General features: G+C 40.8%; 1 protein-coding gene across 1 annotated transcript in view; it reads right to left on the bottom strand.

Annotated features, from left to right (window-relative positions):
• The window catches only part of LRRK2 (leucine-rich repeat kinase 2), a 119,770-nt gene that overhangs the window by 64,022 nt on the left and 31,878 nt on the right, over positions 1 to 23,870 (bottom strand). The gene's annotated exons all lie outside the window — the stretch shown is intronic.

The raw sequence follows: 23,870 nt of genomic DNA on the forward strand, positions 1-23,870 counted from the left end.
CCTGTGGTGTGAAGGGGCCCAGAGGGCGCTGGTGGTCGGGGCGGGAGTGGGGTCTGAGCTGGTGAGGTGTGTGTTGTTCTTGTGGTGTGTTTAGCCTGTCCCTTCCCTGTCAGGGGCCAGGGAAGGGGGAGCTGTGCTCCTCAGGCTGCTGTGGGTCCTGAGGTGGGTCTGTATCTCGCCTTGCCTGAGGAAGGCCGGCCCTCAGCGCTCAGGGGCTCGTTGGCCTTTCGGACTCGGGTCTGTGGGTTTGTTCAAAACAAACCTTTGTTGTATGTGGAAGTCAAATTTCCCTCCAGGGGAGATGGCTGTTTGGAGATAAGGTTCTCTCACTGTGTGCATGCATTTCTTCATTTGTGGTTGAGGCAAACTTCCTGAGGTTTGGCAGTGTTTCTGGTATCTTTGATGCCCCATCCAAGGTACCTGTCTGTGGGTAGGAGACTAGTAATCACTTCTGAAAAATAATTCTTTACTAGAAAGGAAGTAACAGTAGAATATGCTGCGTAAAGAACTTGAATTTACTTATTGAATATAGAAGTATTAAGGGAGTAAATTCTGCATTTGAGTTGAAGTTTTGTTAGACAAATGTTTTGGAGGATGGTGATTCTACTTTAAGCCTTTGCTTAGACTGCAGTATTTGATCGATAGTGATGCATAAAGTTCATTAAATAGGTGACTAATTTACTTACTAACTAGTTTATTCTCAAAGTAAACTTTAAGAAACAGTGTTATTAATGCTGCTGAAGCCACACGGTCCTGGCTAAACTGTCTGGTCCACTGATGTATTGGTCTTAAAGCTTGTATGTGCCTCTTTTCATCATTCAATGTTTCTTAGATTTTTGTACACAAAGAAGCTATTGTCTTGGCATTCCAGTTATAGCCTGTAAATTCTGACTGGACTAGTTAAATGTTGAGCTAGTGTCTCCCTCTCTGAAGCACTAGAAAACAAATACAAATGTGAGATAACTTTGTGAAATAATGACTCATAGTTTGAGATGTTCGGAATGTATTACATCTGGACTAAAACAAAAATCTGTTTAATTAAATGGATGAGTTTCACTTGAAAGATCGTTTTTTTTCCTTTTTGCAGAAGCAGTAAATCAAACATAAAGAAAAACTTAAATATTTTCTGGATTTAAAGTCTAGTTACTGGCAATTTTGACAAGATTCTTCTACGTCGTTAATGGTATAAATACAATCTTTCAAATTATATCAGTAATTAGCTTTCTCCAATATCTGCAAGGCTGTAGCCATTGCCAGATTTCAGCAAAAGTTTTTTAAAGGTCAACTTTTGTACTTTGTACAGATTGGAAAAGCCAGTTGTAAATTACAACTAGTGATATTGATAAAGTCATATTAATACAACTTTCAAATCCTGATCTTAAACTGAGTTTGTGGCCATTCTGTGCATTCAGCAGTACAGCTGCTCTGGACTTTGTTGCATTGTGGCTTATGTGAGAATGCACAAGTACAACTTATGTATTAGTTTCAGTGTAAAGAAGTGGAAAAAATGGTAGATTTCTTCAATGACCAGGCCTTCCTCCTGGAATACATTGAGTTCTCTGTGTGCTGGATGCAGACCACTTGAGATTAAGTGTATACTATGGTTTCAGTTTTGTTGCTTTTTAGAGCCTTTTCTGTGTTAGGTCAGCTCTGTCCCAGACAACTGTCAGCTGCTTAGCAAACTTAAGGCCCAGTCATTGGGTAGGTAAGTGAAATGAGAAAGTGAAGATTAGAGTTAAATTGTAGCCTTAATTTATACTTCTAAAGATGTCTTTTCAATCTCTTAAAACATCTCAACTGCATTTTATTTAGCTCGTCCCAGTTAGGCATCGGGGGGTTTTGTTGTCACTCCATCTCCCTTGTTGCTCCTTAAATTCCAGATGACTGGCTTTGAGGCACTTGTGTTCCCTTGAAGTTTCCTTTTCATGATTTTTATGGAATCTGCCAGGTTTATGTAACAGCTCATTCATTCTTGAGGCTCTGAGTGCAAAAGAGTTATTTTCCCGTTTTGTTTTTACTGAGATTGGCAGCTAGCTACCCAGTTTGGACTGTTCTATATGTATCCTCTTAAGACTCAGATAGGATTATTAATACTCATTAAGTAATATATAATCTCTGGTGTGTGATCATCTAGACAGATAGGGAGACATAACATTACGTGCTAACATAGCAGAGGCTAATTGTTCTATTGATGTGTAAGAACAGATGTCTACCTCTAGCCTTTCTGTACCAACTGGAAAAGTGCATGACATCAGAGATTCCTGGAGTTATGACACACTTGTTCAAACTAACTGGATTCTTGCTGCCTGGTAGTGGCATTATCAACAGGATTCCTACTCCTTTAAGCCACCCTGTTTTGTCTTTCTTCCTGTAGCTTGAGGTTGAACACTTTATATCAAAGTGGAGCTATATGCAATATTAAACATAACTTGAAACTGAGATTTGGGTGGTAGAGAGAATATACAACAAAGAGAATGTTTGGGTTTTGCCTCATAATGTTAACATGCATTAGGAATTCTTTGTTATCTTTCTTGTCACCTAATTCCGGTGAAAAAGTGGCAGCCGGATCACACTGGTAAGCATTTTCTTGTATAGACCTTGGAATGAGGCTGCTATTGAGCACACTCTGTTAATGTTAAAACTCACTAGCTTTTTGTGATGACTGTATGAATGTTGATGTCTAGCCACATGTACTTGGTGCAATAACTTCTGCATTATGTCTGGTTTCATCGTGTATGTGTAATGTGCTTTTGGCAGCATTATGCAATGTAAAAATTAAGCAGTCAAATCTTTGTTTACTACTTCAAGATTCTTCAGTTAAATTTTTTTGGCTGATAGTCGCTACCAATATGATTATTTTTTTTTTCTCATGGATGATGGGTGTCCCTGTGGAAGGCACCAGAGACAAGGAAAGCAAATTATATTAATGCAAGATCTTGGGCAGTACTATGAACAAAAAAAAACACTTGTATTGATTTTATGTGGGAAGGTTTTGGTAATGGGAGGTGGGGACTGCAGGGCTGGCTTCTGTGAGAAGCTGCTAGAAGCTTCTCCCATGTCTGACAGAGCCAATACCAGCTGGATTCAAGACAGACCCACTGTTGGCCAAGGCTGAGCCCTTGGGCTAATGTATAGAGTTGGGGGGTGGGGGAAGGAAGCTGTGCAACTACAGCTAGAGGGAGGAATGAGAATATGTCAGAGAAACAACTCTGGAGACACCAAGGTCAGTGAAGAAGGAGGGGGAGGAGGTGCTTCAGGTGCCAGAGCAGAGATTCCCCTGCAGCCCATGGTGAAGCCCATGGTGAGGCAGGTTGTCCCTCTGCAGTCTATGGAGGTTAATGGTGGAGCAGATATCCACCTGCAGCCAGTGGAGGACCCCACACCAGAGCAGGTAGATTTCTAAAGGAGGCTGTGACCCTGTGGGGAGCCCATGCTGGAGCAGGCTCCTGGCAGGACTTGTGGCCCTGTGCGGGACCCTTCTGTAGCAGTTTGTTAAAGAGCTGTAGCCCATGTGAAGGACTCATGTTGGAGAAGCTTGTGGACTACCATCTCTGGTGGGAGCAACCCCACACTGGAGCAGAGGAAAAGTGTGAGGAGTCTTCCCCCGGAGGAGGAAGGAGCAGCAGAGACATTGTATGATGAACTGTCTACAGCTACCCATTCACCATCCCCCTGCACTGCTTGAGAGTTGGGAGGAGGGAGAGAAAATCAGGAGCAAAGTTGAGCCAAGGAAAAATGGAGGGGCGGGAGAAGGTGTTTTAAGATTAATTTTTATATCTCAATAACCTACTCTGATTAGATTGGCAATTAATTAAATTAATTTCCCCAACTCCAGTCTTAATAGGAATTGACTCACTGAGTTCTTTCAATTCCAGATGAAGAATAACAGCTGCCTTCATGCAGGATTAGTTCAATTAGTTGGCAATCATCCTCTTTTGTCTAAAGACCCAGAGGCTATAAAACAGAGTTGATGGCTTCACCAAATTGAAGAACACTACTCCAGGAGGTTATACTGCTTTTTGGCATGTTGACTTTTGAACAAATGTACTTTTCAACTTTTGGAGTGATCAACTGAACTTATGTGGCCTCCTTGACTTTTGATAGTGTCCTTATCCAAAGCTGTAACCAGTCAGGTACAATCTATGTTCAGTTGAACTTTATTGATCAGTTCAGCTGATTGATGTACAAAGGAAGAAGATACATTTGAGGGAAGGCAGTCAGGTATGTGTGGACACGTGGTCACTCTTACACGAGCCTGAGGAGCCTGGCTGACTGGGCCATAGGATCTTTGGTGAGTTGGGGCTTCCTGAAGCTGATGAGTGTCCTGCAATTTTGACTCTGTGCAGCAAGACAAATTCTGCTGGATTCTGTCCTTTTATAGCTTCTGGGATTGCTGGGCACAGTCTGTTCTGGAAGCTGAGAGGGTTATCAGGCCAAATCAGGCCAAATCAGGGACATGTCAGGGACTGCTATGCTTATACCACAGCCACACTCAGCAAATCTGTCCTGGGCTGTGGGACTGCATTTCCCAACTGGTGCATTTGAATCTCACTCTTTCTTCTCTGACTTGCCACAGCTTTCATTGTAGTTGGTAATCTTCTCTATGTTTTTGGACTGATGGCCTCTGGCTCTGGGAATCTGAGACTCTTTAGGGATGGGAATGGGAGTAATCACACTGGTAGTGCATCTGGTGAGATCTTGTTCATGTGGAATCTGGGCATTTGTCAGGTAGATTCACTTCTTCTTGGCAATGCACAGATGTGGCTGAAAGGCTAATCCAGAATTTGAAGTGAGGCCATATAACAGGGTGACTGAGGTGCAGCTGCCGCTTCTTGAAAAGAGCTTAACCACTGCAGATGTAAACCTTTCTAAATATAACAGGAGAAACCAAGAAATTTTTATGTCTCATCTTTGTTGGATGGATAATTCCCTTGTAAGAAGCAAGTAGTCGTTTCCCTAATCTTTTTTGTAGATGAAGCCATAACTGAAACAGTCAGAGAAGACTAGAATGGTGGAGAGCATTTGTTTTTGCATGTGAGCTTAATTTCCTTTTTCTTGTAAAATGGGCTGTCATGAACCAGCTGTAACTGTTTATGCTGGGGCCATACTCCTGGACTGCTTAAGTCTAAGATGTTACTTGTATAGCATGGGGAAGTACTACTCTAGTTTGTTTCTTCCTCATTCTATGTTCCTGCGACAGGAAAGATTTCAATCTTGAATGCTCAGCCACCAAGTTGGGCTCAAGATGTGTCAGCCCACTTCTTGTAAATCTTGTCCCTCTGCAGGGCCTGTTCTCTGTTCCTCTGTTCTTGTTCTTGGGCCATGACTTCGACCTGTATGTCACATCTTATCTACATCTTCGGAGAGCCTGCTGTTGCACTACTGCCTCAGCCAGTGCAGCTTGTAACACTTCGCGGTGAAGTATTTCTGTCCTTTGTGTTGAACAGAGAGACACCATATGCACATGTATATGTGATTTCTATCGCCTGTTTTGTGTCATTTTGGAATACGCAGAACAGCACATCTCCTGTGTGCAGTTATCAGCACAGGTTACTTTTTTCTTTGTCCAGATAGGACTGGAAGGCTGTGAGGGTCAAGTAGACTGTCCCTTTGTTACTAATCTTCATTCTAAATCTGATTTGTTTTATGAAATCTATGAGACAGTCAGCAAAGACAGTTGGTCATATTGGCATGTTTGTTTTTTTCAACAGAACTGTGAATATTGTGACCTGACCTTGTGCCAGCTGAACTGTTACTTTTACTTCTGTTTTAAGTTTATATAACCTGATCCTGACTTCTCTTATGAGAAAAAAAGAAAAGTGGGAATGATGAAGATTTTATGGTGTTACTAACCTTCTCTGATATGTATTGATATTTTTCTAGCTCTGACAACTAATTCCCACAGATCTAACCAGAAAACCTGGCATTGTGATTTCTGTGTTTTCACTGAGCTTAAGTTTTATCTGTATGTGAAATGGACCTGAAAGTTGCTTCTTTTTGACCTTTGAGTTTTATACATTTATTTCAGGCTTAGCATTGTTACTTAATTTCCAAGTCAACACTCAACAGTAATTAATCACAGAAGAGCTGAGGTTGGCAGGGACTTCTGCTTATAGCAGAATTACTTAGTGCAAGCTGCTCAGGCTGATGTCCAATTGTCTTTTGAGTATCTCCATGGACTGAGGGCTTTCTGGACAACCTATGGCTGTGTTTGATCACCCTGCCAGTAGTTTTGTGTTTAAATGGCATTTCCTCTATTTTAGTTTGTGCCATTGCTGCTCATCCTGTCAGTGGGCACCCCCTGATCAAAGCCTTACTCCGTACTTTCCCTTATGGGAATTATCTATCATTTATAAGATTTCACCTGAGCCTTTTAATCTTGAGGTTTCTCAAGACAGTTCCTAATATTTTTACATGTATATTTTTTGCCTCCTTCACACCTTGCTCCAGTCTTAAACATTTTTAATTTAGTAATTCTACTATCAGTTTAATATTTCCATTTAAATATCTGAGGTGTCTCTGTCCTCATTCCTCCTGAGTAGGGAAAAGTAGGAGTTAATGAATTCTAGCAGCAAGTGACATTGCAACCACTTTCTTAAATAGCATGAGAATTCATGGTGCTCTGATGAGCACAAGCTAAGAGTGAAGTAGCCATTATAGCCTTTCTTGTTATGTGCTAGGAACCCTAAAAAGTCCACAAAGTATGTATCCCTTTAAATTGTCAATGTTACTTTCTTACCTCTTCATACTGTGTGGCAAAAAACATAATTTGGTGTAGTCCATGCATTTCTGCATACATTGTCATTGTAGCTCTGCCTTCTGTCTTGGTTTCTGATCACAGAGATGAAGCACTGGTGCTGGATTTTTGTCTCAGATCTGTTCATAGAACATTGCACCTCTAATGCTTTTGCCACACAGGCCTTGCACCCCCAGTTTTCTTAATAGCCAAGGCCTTGTGCCCCTGTAAATATTGCCCAGACCTGCATGTAATTCTGCAGCTAGGACCAAATATTCGTTTCCCTGTGTTAAATGTGTGGCCTTGGAACAGGCCTTGGAAGGCAGAGTGGGCTGTAATTCTCCTTTGGATGTGACTACACAATATATAAGCAATGCTCACAAGAGTTTATTGCCTCATATACCTTCCTGACGTCTTTAACACTGCAGTGATGTTCATAATGTAAAAGGAGAAGTCGGGACTTCGGTTATATAGGGCGTTTTTTTGCTTAAAAATCCCCCAGCCTTTGTTCTGCTCAGGACTATGTGTGTTATCTTCCTGACCATCCTAATTTGATAGATACTTGTTAGCAATTTTGTCCTCCTCAGCTGTTCTGCGTCTATAAAATCCCCAGTGCTCCATCAGAAAAGACCTTTGAAGCTTTCCCTTGGGAGCTGATTTACTGCTAGTGCTTGTATTTTCTACATCACAGTTGTGTAATGTCAGCAGTCTCAAACCTTTATGCTGACCTGGGCTCAATGCTTTGTGGCTTGGCCTTGCCTCATCATTATGGACTTGTTGGGGGATCTCTGGACACTGTCTGTCCAGATCTCAGTCTCTGGGTGCAATTCTGACAGACTTGCCTTGCCCTTGCTGGGGGGTGTGGGGATGCGTGACTGTTGGTCTGCCTTTCTGCCCTGCTCCTGGCTCATCTTTCAGTGCAGAGCTCTTGGTACTCCAGGACAGCATATCACAACCTGAAGGGATACCTGGCCTGCAAGTGTGTAGAGATCATGACTGGGTTTGTAGGATTCTTGAATGTTTGAGGATATTGAGGCTTTTATCCTCTGAATTTAATAAATCATAGAATCATAGAACTTGATTATTTAGCATCAATGTTATAGCAACTACCAGATAGGTACATACTGGTACACAGGCAAATGTGAAGCAAAATTTACAAGGTAACAGCAGATATACTTAAGGTAGATTCCCTCATATATATACACATGGTGCTAAGTGCATTAATCAGGTTCCAGAAGGGGCCAAACCATCTGAGAGGGGTGGACAAACTGATCTCAGAGAGTTACCCAATCATCTCAGAAATGAGAAAACAAACAGAACTGACCTCAGAGGTGGACCAATAAAATAAGTCTTGCTGCAAAGCTGACCTGTGTCATGGAGTTTGGAGTCAGGCAGGTGTCCCTAGCAGTGGTCCAAGTTTCCAAAAACTTTGTGTGAAGAGTTCAGTTGGTTTAGGAGAAGAATGGTACAAGCAGCACTGAAAGTTCTCATATAGAAGCTATACTTTGGATACAAAATAAGGCTTTCTTGTATTATAGAGACACAAGAGGGTACAGGACAACACTGCTTTGAGTAGCCAATAGATTTTTCACCTGTAATAGCAAATAGATTGTTTTTTATTCTTTTAGATCAGTTTTTATTTTCCCAGTCTGTTTCCACTTTTTCAGATAAGTTGCTGTTACAGTTTCTTGGGGGTTTTTTTGCACTTACTGATGGTATCTTAGGATGTCTCTGGTTTCTAGGTTCTCAGCTCTCTACTTTAAAGAGACCAGCTGCACTTTTCAAGGATGTTTTTGGTTCCCAGGCTGGCTGTCATTTCTATGTCAGTATTTTTCAGAAGACATTTTCTTTTGTTCAGTAATTTTTAGTCCCTTCTAATCAGGCCACCTTTATGGCTACTCACACTGCAGGATTAGGAGAGAGGAAAAGTCTGGGGCTCTGTTTAGCATGTGAGTGCAAAGGGGGCACAAAGAGAAGGGTTAGGGTGCCAAAAGACCTCTCCCCTGAGACCTGCTTGGTCTGAGTCCAGGCTGGAGTCTGAAGGTTGAGGCTGAGAGAAGGGCTGGGGTTAGGAGCAAAGCTAAACCTCAAATGGAGTGGGTTGAAGGGAATTGCCAAGGGAAGGTTCAGCTACTGAAAGATCTCCTGAGAGCATTGGTTTTGGGCTGTTAGTGGGATTCTTGGTGTACTGTTCTGGCTGTGCCCGTTGTTACAGCTGGGAGAGAGGCAAATACTAGAGCTTCTGTTGGAGTGGGGCTGTAAAAGAGAAGAAGCCAAAGGAAGTGACTGGCTGCTTAGAAGACACACCAGATGCCCCCCCAAGAACTTTTTTTGTCTGAGTTATGGCTGGGGTCTGGGTCTGAGGCTCATCCCATTCCTAGGATTAGGTTTAGAAATGAAATCCAGCTTGGGGCTCCAGGTTGATTTGGATTGTAAAGGGGCCAGTTTTGCCTTCTATTATAATTTATCTCTGATGTCTCTTCTGAGAATAATTAGTCTTGGGCCCTTTTTCCCACTTGGCTACATTCATTCACTATCATGTCTGTAATAAAGTTTCCCACTGCACATTTCAATTCAGTCTGTCCTTGAAATCAGCAATCTCAGATTGGCTTGTGCCATCTGAGACATCTGTATGGAAGTTCCCTCATTTTTTCTTCCTTCCCAGCTTTGGTGTTGACACTGATTTAGGTATTCTATGATGCATTCAGGGTGAGAGTACAGGAAAAATGGGGAGTCTCTGGGTTAGTTGTGAAAGGACTGCAGGTTGCAGTGTGATACAAGCATATTTCAAAACCAAAGCTTCATTTTTTCAACAGGAGAGGGAGGCTGTGTGCAAGGAAAGACTGTAGGCTGTTTTTAATGCATTGCTGGGAAGGAACAGTTTGAGAAGTTCTTTACTCTGGAGCACTGCTAGTTCTGGTCATTGAGTAGGTTTGGGGGTTTTTTTGTTTTGTTTGTTTGTTTTGGTGGTGAGTTTGGTGTTTTGTTGTTGGTTTTTTGGGGGGGAAGAGGAGCTTGGTGTTTGTCCTTCCCCTTCCTGGTCTCCCATTATTTTATTTGCAGTGCTTTTAAATCACTTGTGAGCCTGCAGAAGCTGTGTGAGGTATTGCTTGGAGACCCTCTGCAAGCTCTTTCTGACTGAGCACAGTCTCAGTCAGGACCAGTGTTGTACATTCAGTTCTGTCTCATCATGCTCCCCCTAGAGAGGGGGATGGAAACTTAATTACAGGAGGCTTTGGAACCACCTTTTTTTTGTTTTTAAGTCTGCTTGGAAGAGCCCATGCATATTTATGACTGAAAACATAAGACTCTGAATGAATATTTTTTTCCCTGTGTTAAATCCCTGGTCAGTGAGTCTTAGGCTCAGTGATTGGAAAGGGGGTGGAGTTAATTTGAATGACACAAAGTGCTCAGACAGAGCCTGTTCAGAAGTGATATGGGAGCTCTCGGATTCTCTCCTGGACGAAATGCTGATAAAAGGTCCATCTGCTTTTATCTGGCAGCCAGCAGGGGCTCTGTGGTGTTAATGGATTCATTACTTCAGAAAACAATGGCAGGGCAGGTATTCTACCTTGACCTTTTCACCAGCTGTTGGGGCTTTGAATTCTAAAAATATTATGTCCTTGGGCCTGAGCTTGTTCTCTGCTCTCTGAACATGAAAGAGCATCATCTCCACAGCCTCCAAACAGACAGGCTTGGATGGGCATACCCTTTGGGTAAAAAACTGGCTGGATGTCTGGGCCCAAAGAGTTGTGGTGCATTAAGTTAAATCCAGCTGGCAGCCAGTCAGTGAGTGGTGCTCCCCTGGGCTCAGTGCTGGGGCCAGTTCTATTTAATATCTTTATCAATTACCTGGATGAAGGGATTGAATGCACCCTCAGTAAGTTTGCAGATGACACAAAGTTGGGTGGGAGTGTTGATCTGCTTGAGGGTAGGAAGGTTCTACAGGGGGACTTGGACAGGCTTGATCAATTGGCTGAGGTTAATTGTAAGAGGTTTAACAGGGCTAAGTGCCAGGTTCTGCACTTGGGTCAAAACAACCCCATACAGAGCTGCAGGCTTGAGGAGAAAGGCAACAAAGCTTATGAAGGGTTTGAAGAATAAGTCTTACAAAAAGCAGCTGAGGGAACTGGGGCTGTTTTGCCTGGAGAAAAGGAGGCTAATAGAGACCTAACTGCTCCCTACAACTACCTGAAAGAAGGTTGGAGTGAGGTGGGGGTTGGTCTCTTCTCCCTAGTAATGTGATAGGACCAGAGGAAATGGCCTCAAGTTGTGCAAGGGGAGGCTTAGTTCTGATGTTAGGAAAAAATTATTTACTGAAAGAGTTATAAAGCACTGGAACAGGCTACCTGGGGAGGTGGTTGAGTCTCCATCCTGGAAGGTGTTCAAAAGACATGTAGATGTGGTGCTTAGGGATATGGTGTAGTTCTGGACTTGGCAGTGTTAGCTTAGTGGTTGGACTCGATTACCTTAAAGGTATTTTCCAACCTAATTGGCTCTGTGAAATGTTCATCTGTGAAATCAGATGAATCAGTCCTGCTTGAGTTTCAGAAAGGTTCTATGTATTTGACAGTATGATTTTTCTGAAAATGTTGTTAGGTGTGTTCCTTAAAGCCAGCTTAAAAGTATTATATGTGTATGTATGAATATTTCATAATATAGTTAGAAGATTAAAGAATAATGCAAGTGAGACTAAAGAAATGTATATGTATAGTATCTTAAACTGCGCTGACACCTAATGGTGCATATATTTCTATACAGCAATATACTGTCCTTTGTATACTGGGTCCTTTGGTCCTGTGGGTCCTCCAGGTTGAACTAAGTGCTTGGAACTACGATTTTCTCAGGAGAGACCAGTAAAGACGTGGAAGCTTAAAAGAGGGGCTGTCCTTCGAGTTCCTGTCCTCCACCTTTTCTGAAACTTCTGTCTTTCTCCTGCCTGCTTTTCCCTAGCATCATCCTTTGGGGTGCACTGCTTTGCCATATACCACTAGGTTTCTATGGTAACAGAGCAGATAAGATTACTATAATATTTCAAATCTCAAATAGTTTTTCCTGCTCTCTCCTGCTGAGTAGCTGATAATGCTTTTTTTTTGGTCTAAATTAGAAACCAAAGGAGATGTTCAGAATGTTTTCTGCCAATATCCAGCTGATTAAGCTTCTGTTAAAGAGGCAAAGCTTTTACTTGGTCAGACCTTTTAAGGAAACAAACCCAGCTAAACAGTAAGTGGAACATGCAGCTGGTTTCTAAGGAGATGCAACATAAAGCATTCCTGGGTACTGGCTTCAAGTTTGTCTTGAAGAGGTCTGGGAAGAGAAAGGTCAAGGGTCCAGCTGATCTGTGGGGATGTAGCACTGGGCCGTGATGAACTTGCAAGCAGATGTAGGTTCAAAAACTAGGTCCCCATGGCTGAGGATCAAACAGAACTGAGTGTGCAAAAACAAGAGCCAGGAAGAATGAACACTTTCAGAGTGTCTGCAATATATATTATCCCTGATTATAACGAGAAATGTGGGCCATTGGTTTACTTAATATGTTCTACTTCATAATATTTGGTCTATTAGAAGGTACTTACCCCTCCTCAGGCTACTTTCCTAAAGCTGAAACTGTCCCTGGTACACTACATTGTGTACAGAAATGGCTTTGCTCACCAGCTAGAAGTCAGCACTGTCTGACCTGTGTAGCACAACTTAGCTTGGAATTATTTAACTTCTTGCTTTTTTAATTTTTAAGTATTTTCTTAATAACTGGAGCTAATACTATAAAGCATCAGTGGCTTTACAGGGATGGGTATGATGCGTTTTGATGGTGTCTAGAGCTTTGTCTATTTCAATTTAATTGTTATGGATCTCTCTAATTGTACAATAATGTCCATCTGTCATCAACATTTATAAAAGAGCATAAATAAAGACAGGGGTGCAAATCCCTGAAGCAGAGTTTAGGAATGTGGCTCCAAAGTAAGTCATAACCCAGCAGCATAATTGTTCCCTTCTCTGTGTGTTCACTTACTGGTAAATTGAGCTGCACTGTTTTTAGTAAGGAAGAAGATTCTTGGCTCTTACATAAGCAGTTATTCATATAGGCTCAGTACTTAACACTAGATATATTTTGGCAGTTTATAGAAAACATACCTTATGACAGGATTATAATATATAAACTTTCCACTTTCCAGAAGTTTTTTTAGGGTTAATAGATCTGGTTTTAGTTTTTCCAGAGAATGCATTGTTGTCCAACATGTTTTTGTACTAGTTGTAACTTAAAGCATTTTCTTTACAGGAGCCTATTTCATTAGTTTAAATATAAACATTGTTTTAAGTACTCATCAGATTTGTAAGTAGCTGAAATGATTGACAATTAGACAATAAGGGTTCCTAGGTGTCTCCAAGCATTCTGGGGCTATATGAAGTAACTGAAAGGTAATAGCTAAGCTGTCATGCAGCAGATCCTAGCTAACTACTGAAATAGTATTGAATTTTCCATTCCATTTACCAAGAGGATATCTCTCTAAGATAGTTGCTTATCTATTTATTGCCTTTTTCAAACTGGAAAAAAATCTACTAAAATTCTCAAAGTAAAATACAGGAATACTACTGGGTAATGCTTTTTATTAGCCAAGTACTTTTGTTAAAATATTGATTGAAACTGAATTAGTCTTCATCAGCAATGACAGTGGTAAGGCCTGTCATCTTTGTTTCCTTAGTTAAGGTTGTAAGGCTAGTGTTAAATTAATTAATTTTCTTGGAAAACTGAGTATTTATGTTCTTCAAATTTGTTGTCACTGCAAGGGAACTACTGATCAATACTTTCTCTCTTGATCATTGGTATGGCTTTAGTCCAAATAAATTTTACTGTATGAATAATTCCACAAATTTACTTGCTGTATCAAATGCATGAATTATTTATTTTTGCAAGGTTTTGTGTAGCAGTATGCTGCTAGGATCAAGCAATATTTTAATCTTGTTAGTTTAATTTAATTTAAATTTAATTTAATTGTTTTTTTATTCCTAATTTTTATCAATTATAACAAATCAAGGGAACTGCAGTTTAACCCCAATCCATAATTTTCAAAGCATAAAGTCTTTCATTCAAAGATTGGCTTCATGTATTTCCTGTCCACCTTCTTATGTTATCTTGTCAGTTCTGCCAAAAGGACTTATTTTTCTTTATTTTCTTGTTTTTTTTAAATTACAATCAGATTCTGAAGTCTCTTACCCTCAACACAACTTCAGTACATGCCAGAAGGCAGTATGAGAGGGCCTAAAATATATAGTTAATCTCAAATTACTTGAGAAACACATCAATGTGATAATCTTCATCAATAGCAAAAATTAATTTTGTTAGTAATTAGTTAAATATATTCAAGGCCTGTCAGTCTGTCATATGTACCATATCTGTGCTGACTCCCAAGGTGAGCTGATCCTCCATATGCTGTAAAAGTTGCTGGAGCTGGATGAGGGTTGTGCTGCACCAAATCCAGAAGATGCCAGCTCTGTGCACTGTGTAATTTGGATTAGACTAGGAATCTGCTGTTATGATGGGAAATTCTCCAGCTTTTTTTCCCCTACTTCTGTTCTTGTCCCTCAGAATTCCTCTTACTGCCCAAAGTATCTCTGACTTGAATGGGATGATTGATTCCTGTGATCCTTCACCAGACTGCTGGAGCTGTCTGCCCCAAGACAGGACTTCTGGTGGGGACCCATGTGGCAAGATGGTCATTCCTTGCTGTCACATACTGCTGCAGCACCACTCTCTTCCCTATTCCATCTTGGCCAGGTGCCTGCCATCCCTGTTGCTGCTCCCAGTAGTGATTATCTTGGATCTTCGACAATGCTGATACCAAAAATAATTGTAATGGCACTGTCAAATACTGTGATAGAGCATTATGAAACTGATTTGAAAAGTATTACGGTAAACTTCCTAATGGTACACTTCCAGCTCCTGTGCTTAACTGATTATTGTGTTGAAATTCCATTGCAGTTACCAGAAAACTACTTAAATCCCTTCAGTAAATGCATGGCTGTGTGAGCAGTATAATGTGATACTCAGGGTGTTGTCACTCAGCATGTAGACATAGCACAATTATGTAGTTCCCATATTGCTTTTGGTAGTGATATGGAAGAATTTCTAGTCTATTTATACTGATTTATCTTATCTAAGCAGTAAGATAAAAATCACAAGCCACAAGAAAGTCAAATAGGACACTTGCAGTGAACATTCATGGAGATAAGTCCTCAATGGTTTTACCTCTTTCTGAAGAGGGTGCACATATCAAATTGCTCCTGTGAGACAACAGAGCCTTTGGCACCAAGGGTACTGCACTGAGTGCTTCCAGTAGCACAGCTGCTTGCTGTTATGTGCATTTGTCTTGGTGTTAACAATACAGGCAGTGGCTGGCTTTCTGGCAGGCATCTACCACATCAGTTGGGGATGTTCCAACTCTAGAAATGAAACAGTACAATTTAACTTACTTTCCTTGCAATCTGGTAACAAGAGTATTGTGTACAAGGTCTTTATTGTTTTACTTGGTGTTGCCAGTGTAATTAAGCCTCTCTCAGAATTGATTTGGCATTCACTTCAGCTACTGAATAACTCTGCATCCTATCAGGGGCTGGGTAGCTGTAGCAGTACTGGGCCTGTCCTCTGACTCACGGCAGGACCTGCTAGAAGGGGAGGTGTGCAATGCACTCTTGCAAAATCTAGAGGAAAAAAACATTTATTTGGAATATATGTGTGACCCTTTTGTAGCCACTTATTTAAAGGAGAAAAAAAAATAGGCAAATGTTTACTATGGAAAAATATTAATTTAAATAAGTTTTGTCTCAGCTGAGTTCTTAAATAGGGATATTAAGCCTTCATATGGGTTAGTCATTGCCCTGCCAGCCTGAGCACTGTGATGCTTCAGGATGAGTTTCTCCAAACCACTGCTCAAGTCCTGTCCCACATTAATTGGGGATGGCCAACAAAGAGTTGTGAGGACCATGGAAGTTTGGCACTGTGCAAGCTAAAAGGCTTTGCATAGAGGAGAGAGAGGCAAGCCTGACTGGGAGGGTGGAATTCCACTTGGAAGGCTGCGGTATGATCAGGTGAGGGCCTGCTGTAGAGTCCTTGTCACCCTTCCCTGTCCTGAGCTTTGGTAGTGATAGAGACCTGGTCTCTACTAGAAAGATGGGAAGGATGAATACATGATGGCTCCAAGTATGGCATTGAGATGTGTCTGAGATTGGGAAGGCTAAAATCTGTTGTAACAGGCAAGTGGTGGACAGTGGCAAGTCAGATGATGTGACACTAGCAAGACCTTGTCCATATAACCTCTGAACAGCAATTTCTGCTGTCATTTTATCCACTTACTTTGAGGGTTCGTTCCAGACTGAGCCACTTGAATCTCTGCAATTTTTATTATGTAGCTGAGGAGGCTGGCTACCTGCAGGCTTGCTTCTTAGGGGTGTTTTGTAACACATTTTTTAACGGCCTGTGAGGATTTTTTGCTGTTCCCTGTGTGAGAATGGTTCAGTTGGTTGGTGGTACATACTGAGTCTTGCAATTGTGTGCAAAGTTGCACTCACTGCTGCTGGTTCAGAAAGTTTGCAGCTGTTCATGTGAGACTTTCATGTGTCTGACTCATCATGAGTGAGGCTATGAATGACAAAGTACCTTGGAGTTATTTTTCTTTTCTCTAGATAGTAGGAGGAAAGCAGAGGTATTCCTCCTCCTACATAGAAATAGCAAGCCTGGATTTTATCTTTTTTTTTTTTTTTCCCCCTCATGCACAAAATTAAGTTATGAAATTGATCTGTGGCCTGCCTGGCAAGTTTATTTGAAGATGCTTAAATAACCACCCTTTGCTTTTGATGCAGTTGCCAATATGTTGGCCAGCAGTTGCTCTTTCTGTAAGATAAACTTTCACAGAAACTCTCAGATAATACCTAATTTTTTCCCTCCCAGACTCATTTAGTCCCAAAACTTGTCCAGAGCTGGTAAGGGCCCTACGAACAGCAGCCACACCACTGCATTTCTCTTATTACACCAAAAATTTCCTTTCTTCAATTATGGTGCATTTGCAAAGCTCAAGTCTCAAATGTATCCATACTGTTAACAGAAGTCAGTCCCAGCCTCACAATTGGACAATCTCATCCCTTAGCTTTAGATTAAAATTTCTTGGACTTTCAGTAATTATGTGCAATTCATTTCTGTTTTCTCAGCATTCATGCACAGTAGGACTCATGTCTAGCCCATGTGTTTTTGGATTATTTTGTTTCATTACAAAATCCAGGACAAAAAGAACATGAGCAAAAATTTGGAGCCTAGATGATTGGTGGACATGATTATTGTCAGAAGACTTTTTAAAGTATCAGCAAAGCAAAAAGAGTTGAAGTTTTATAAGCTATTAAAATATTTATGAAAAATCACTGAAGGGAAAAAGTGCCCTTTTTACACTGACTTAGTGCGTATTAGTGGCTGACAAATTTCAGTAGGTCATAATCTCTGCTTATGTTATACTCACAGTTTTAGTATTACAGAATCACAGAATGATAGAATGTTTGGAGTTGGAAGGGACCTTAAAGATCATAGAGTTGCAACTCCCCTGCATGGGCAGGGACACTTCCCACCAGAACAGGCTGCTCAGAGCCCTATCCAACCCACCCTTGAACACCTTCAAGGATGGAGCCCCCAGGACATCTCTGGGCAGCCTGTTCCAGTGTCTCACCACCCTTACATTGAAGAATTTCCACCTGATCTCTAACCTAAATGTCTCTTCTTTCAGTTTAAAACCATTACCCCTTGTCCTCTCACTCAAGCCCCTGTAAAAAGTCCCTCCCTGGCTTTCCTGTAAGCCCCCTTCAGGTACTGGAAGGCTGCTATGAAGTCCCCCTGGAACCTTCTTTTCTTCAGGCTGAACAACCCCAACTCCCTCAGCCTGTCTTCATAGCAGAGCTGCTCTAGCCCTGTGATCATTTTTGTGGCCCTTCTCTGGACACATTCCAACAGGTCCACATCTTTCTTGTGCTGGGGGCACCAGAGCTGGATGCAGTATCCTAGGTGAGGTCTCACCAGGGCAGAGTAGAGGGGCAGAATCACCTCTCTTGATCTGCTAGCCACACTTATTTTGATGTAGCCCAGGATGGAGTTGGCCTTCTGGACTGAAATTTCACATTGGTGGCTCATGTCCAGCTTTTGATCCACTAGTATCCCCAGGTCTTTCTATAGGGCTGCTCTCAAGTGTGAGCTCCCCCAGCCTGTATTCATATCCTGGGTTACCTCGGCCCAGGTGCAGGACCTTGCACATACTGCTTCTCAATTATGTGTAGTTTAATGCTAGTTATCTGAATTTTGGTGTCAGCAGCCAATCAAGAATTTCTTGGTCCAACGTTGCTGGATGGCACTGCTTTTCAATCTGTCAGAGGTTTCCAAATATGTTGCATTGTCTTTAAGTTAGGTGTTTATGGTGGGAAGACTGTTTTGTTCATTTTTTGTCATGAATCGGATTAAAGCCTTGTTTTGTGCAGGTTTTTTGTGTGCAGCATCTTTTATTTTTGTTTTGCTAATCTTTTCCCACAAAATAGTGGATAGAATGTAGTAGTATACCAGTGGTTTGGCCATGACTAAGAAGTCTTTGCAGGTGGGAGTTAATGTTAATACTCACTAGCTGAAATTATTTCACTCTGATTTTATTGGAGAAATATTTCTTCATATGACTGTTACTTGTCCAACTGAAAAAGAAGTTAAAATTCCCTGTATTGCTATTATAGCTTTCCTTTTCTACCTTTGATCACATTGGGTGGAAATAGCTGTAGATAAATCATGTTCTTACTTGATCAATTATGCTTTGATTTAGTCTTTTAACAACAAAAACAACACAAAACAAATGTGCTTTGATTTATTTTGAAATGTGTGTATTGGAAGATTTTGGATTTAAACAATTTTGGCATATCCTATTTTCTGTTTGTCTGCACAATTAATCAGATTTTGGCTTTGGACAGAATCATAAAGGGAGACTGTGAAGCATTTTTTAACATAGTCAACTCCTCCAAAATATCTGTTACAGAGCTAGTTTAATTTAAGAAACTAAGTATATTTTTCATTGTTCTGGCACAAATGGAATTTTTTGAAAAGTACATTGAACAGAATATTTGCAGTGGTATGTAGACTACAAACGGATCCTGATCTGGATCATGGCACATGCAAATCCTGTCCAATTTCTTGTCAAAGCCTTCAGCAACTTCTTAGATATCAGCTTGCTTTTACAGGACTTATCACAGATAAAATACTTATAAACACTGCTTTATGAAAAATCGTGGTCCATCATAAACCAAAACTAACTGCAGGCAGTGACTTACCTGTCACTGGCCAAAGGATGGCAAAAACACTTAAGTAACTGGATTTGAATAGCAGCTAATTACTTTTAATTGTATAGTTATTTATAGCAATATTGTATCCACACATATCTGCACATCCTGAGATGAATTGTGTCTGGTCCTGGATATGTGAGTTCTGACCTATGCTCCTGTGAACAGGTATTCCAAAATTTGGTCAATTAGGGAGCACTTAAGTAAAAGGAAGCAGAATTTCTCTTGCAGGGTTGAGGAGTTCACATGTCTGTCCCAAAGCTCAAGTTTTCAAAGGCCAGACCAGATATAGCTTGAAAATAGCTCAAGGTTCAATTGTTACCAGATCAAGGACAAGCAGTGGACACTTCCACAAGGAATGATACACAGAGCTTGGCCAGCCTGTGGCTGAATATGGATTTTTATACTCTCTAGTCAAGAAGTGACCTCTGATAGATGCACAGACCTATAGAGAGGTGTAACGCTATTGGTTGCTCTGTGCCCAGAGGATACAGATTCTGCAGCAGTGAGATGTTCATTGCCTCGTGAAGTCTGTCCTTGTTACAGTCCTTCAGTACTTGCTGGTTTTTAAAAATCATTGAATGGTTTGGATTGGAAGAGACCTTCAAAAGCCATCTAGTCCAACCCTCCTGCTGTGAGAAGGGACATCATCCACTGGATAATGTTGCTCAGAGCCGTATCCATCCTGACCATGATACTTTCAGGGATGAGGCATCCACAACTTTTCTGGGCAAACTATCCCAGTGTCTCGCCACCCTCACAGTAAAAGTATATGAAGATGTATTCCTTATGTCTAATCGAAATATACCATTGTTTAGTTTAGATCTGTTGCCCCTTGTCCTGTTACTAAAAGCACTAGTAAAAATTCTCTTCATCTTTCTTATAAGCCCACTTTATATATTGGAAGGCTGCAAAAAGGTCTCCCTGAAGACTCTCCAGGCTACACAACTCTCTCAGCCTGTCTTCACAGGAGAGGTGCTCCAGTCTTCAGGGTGTAAAAGGCTAGTGTTACAAGAAGAATTTAATGGAATATTTATTATTACAGTAATTGGCCTTTGTTCTGTCAGATTGCTTTTCTTTAGGAATGAAAAAATATGGAAAGTCATCTTTTGATGGCAAAATTATTGTTGTTCTTTCTTTTTTAGTTGCTAATTGAAAAGTTCACAGATGAGACTTAAACATGCCATGCTAGCATATCTACATTATTCTGTTAGTGCAGAGAGGGCTAACAAAAAAGTTGATGCAATTCATTCTCATTCATCAGCCTTACTACAGTTGCTGCAATAATCACTGTATTTAGCCTTGTATTTATTGTTCAGTCTTGCATTGTTTTTTTCACTTCCTCTGTAAACATCAGAGATGAATCTGAGGTTTTATTTTAAGTGTGGTTCTGCTTTGAGAACTTCATTTTCTATTCTGCATGTCTTCGACCTGAAATTTTTCATTAGGGCAAAAATACTCAGTGTGCATATTGCTTACAGATGTTGCTGAAAATAATCACTGCTTCCTGATATTGCCATAATATGTTGAGCTATCTTTAGCAAATTAAAATCATTGTTTACTTGAAAGAGCTTCACACACCATATATTTGCTGTCAGGCCTGCATTTCCTGCTGATTAATACATCTTTGAATAATATGAACTTGTTTTGGAGATAGTTACCAAGAAAAATTAGTTACTGTTGCTATTCATGTTAATGTTTGTGGGGTTGTTTTTTTTAGGCTTCAGTTGCTTTGGCAAAGGAGGAAAGCACAGAACTGATGAAGGTAGCAATCTGAAAATACAAAAAAAGGTAGAAATTTTATAAGAACCTTTTTTGTGTAGTCAGGATAAGCAAATTTTGAATTGTTGCCAAATTTTAAGTGAACCTAATACTCCCGCAGACTAGAGTAGCCAGCATTTCTGATAATGGCACGTCTGTGTGCTGTGATACAGCCAAGGATGTTTTTTACGTGTCTTCCTAAAAATCTGGAAGCTTTTTGCCTTCTTGCTTATGAAAATAAGTAACTGAGAAACAAAGTTTTTGATTTCTTGGTTGGTATATCTGCTGATAAAAGAAGGACTTAATAGGTTTCACATTTTATTGTACACACAGTGGAAAAGTCATTCAATATTGCTGCTGTAACTTGTTTCCATGGTCTTGCACATCAACACTGTGGCTGTGGCTTATCTCATGAATGGTTAAAACAAATTCTCTGGATGCTACTTGTTCCTCTCCTTGCAGCTGCTGTTTCTGTCACAAGAGTGTTTTCACTGCCTCATGTAGAAATGTTGCATTTCCCAGGCTTATTCACAGCTCTAAAGCCATCATGCTCCATTGTGAAGCTTAGATGCAATTAACATCATCTCCTCTCAGCAACATTCTTTGCTTCTGCTCTTTTCTTTCTTGAACTGTTCATCTTTAAATGGATGTGTTACTGTATAAATCTGTGGTATACTGGCATCTTGAATACTTTATAATTGGTCCTCTATCTCAAGAAGAATATAGTAACACTGGAAATGTTCTAATAGATGGCTGAGTTTCTGGTGAAGGAACAGAATGGTTCCTGTATGAAGAGCAGTTTGTTGAATACTCATCCAGGCTATTCAGTCTCAAAGAGAGAACTGATCTGAGTTACACATGTATAAAGCTGTGAATGGCCCAGACTGCTCTGGGAACTTCTGTTCTCATTCTGTGCAAGAATTAGTGGGTGTCAAAGTTACCTAGCCCATGGTAGGTTCAAAACAAATGGAAAATATAATTAGTCATAACATGCTATTTAACTGTGGAATTGCTTGTTGCAGGATATTGTGGATGCTCAAGATTTACATGTGATCCAAAAATGATTGCATTAATTAATAGATGAAAAAATGTCAATTACTATTAAACACAAAGATTCACTTCTAGGGTTGACAGACACTGGAACATGCTGCCCAGGGAAGTGGTTGAGTCACCAACCCTGGATGTGTTTAAAAGTCATCTAGATGTGGCATTTGGGGATATGGCTTAGTGCTGGACTCGGCAGAGTAGGATTAATGGTTGGACTTGATGATCTTAAAGGTCTTTTCCAACCTAAGTGATTCTATGATTCTGCAATTCTATGATTTTTTGATAGTTCTTGGAAGCAGTTCTGAAGCTTGGGCTATTTAGATCAAGCCTTGACATCTTGTGGGTCTGTTCTTAATAATTTGCATGGTACTGTAATCTGACACTCAGGGCTTTACTGTGCAAATGCCAAGGAGAAATTTGTCCCAAAATATCTGAAGAAATGGAAGGTGTCACCACCATGAGAAATAGTCCAAATAGCTTGGTGAAGCTAGAGAGCAAGCAATGTGGGAACCAATAACTACAGTGTCACAAAATGCTTGAGTATATTCTGGCAGAGTGTGTTAAAGCCTCACTAAAGCCTAGGTAGGCCATATCCACTGCTAGCCCCTCATCTCTCAGGCCAGTAATTTAACAATGAGAAGTTTTTCAAGCATGCCTTGCCCTTGGTGAATCCATGCTGACTCTTTCTGATGATTGTTATCTTTCATGTTATTGGAAATGGTTTCCAGGATTAACTGCTCCATCAACTTCCAAGGGATGAAGTTGAGCCTGAATGGACTGAAGTTCCCTGGGTCCTCCTTGAGGATAGGAGAGACATTTGCTTTCCTCTAGTCTTCAGACACTTCTCCCAGTCATCGTGGTCAATCAGAGATTATAGAAAGTAGCCTCATGGTGACATCAACTAAGCTCCCCTCAGGTGGTTCATCGATCCCCAGGCACAACACCATGCACTCTGACTGCTCTCATGTAAAGGGCAACTCCCCTCCCTGGTCTTCCCAGTCTTTTTTTCCAAAAGAGCCTGTATCCCTCCAGTGCAATAGTCTAGTAATGGAAGACATCCCACCACATTTCTGTGATCCCGATAGGATCATAGCCCTGCAACTACATGCAGATCTATAAATAATCACATTTATTCCCCACATGGTGTGCATTAGCATAGAGGCACTTTAGTGAGGCACTCCAGCATGTTGACTCACTAAGTGTTTTGGGAATTTCTTCCTAATGGTGCCCTGCAGGTGCTTCCTTGCTTTACCTGTAAATGTTGGAGGTGACCCTGCCTAAGCCCCAAGTTGTTGATTCTGTGATTGCATCATGCTGTGCCCTTTGCTTATTGAGTCTCTCACACCCCACTCCTGTACTCGTCTGAAGGGGTGGGGAGATGTTTAGAGCATAGCTGGCTAAGCCTGAAACACCTTTTTCATCTGAAATGCCAATAATACCAATGGCATCTGTGTACTGGGGTAGGGGTGCATATAGAAGTGTATCAGTGCAAAAGATTAATGTTTGCATTAACAGTGCAGAGGCTTCCATCTCATGTAAAGTGTAAAGTATTTGTGGTTGAATTCGGAACAGGCATTTCAGCACTCAGCCTTTTTCTTATCATTGCTTCCTGGAGAATTTGTGTTATTCATAGAAAACTTTCAAAGTTTCTCCTAAGTGAGGCTAATTTCCTGCCTATGCAAGAATAGTAAAAACAGCATGTGGTAGCTTTGTAGTTTGCTAATGGCTTCATGGGGACATTTTCTGCTTATTGCACCTTCTCCAGAACTAATAGCTAGTTAAGGATGACCATCAGCTGAAAGGATGTGATTCCTAATGCTTGCATAAAGCTAGAAACATGCAGCTATCTCTGTTCAGTGGTTGTGGTGTTTGGTATCTTGACTAGTGTTCCTGTGGAGGTATGGCAGTAAGGACTGCTTGGCAACCAGTGTGTGAAGGACTGTCTCAGGTCTTAAGTGCATGAGGTTAGGTACAAAGCTGA

The sequence above is a fragment of the Chaetura pelagica genome, unplaced genomic scaffold (assembly GCF_000747805.2).
Source record: "Chaetura pelagica isolate M959 unplaced genomic scaffold, ChaPel_1.0 scaffold534, whole genome shotgun sequence".
NCBI classification, from domain to species: domain Eukaryota; kingdom Metazoa; phylum Chordata; class Aves; order Apodiformes; family Apodidae; genus Chaetura; species Chaetura pelagica.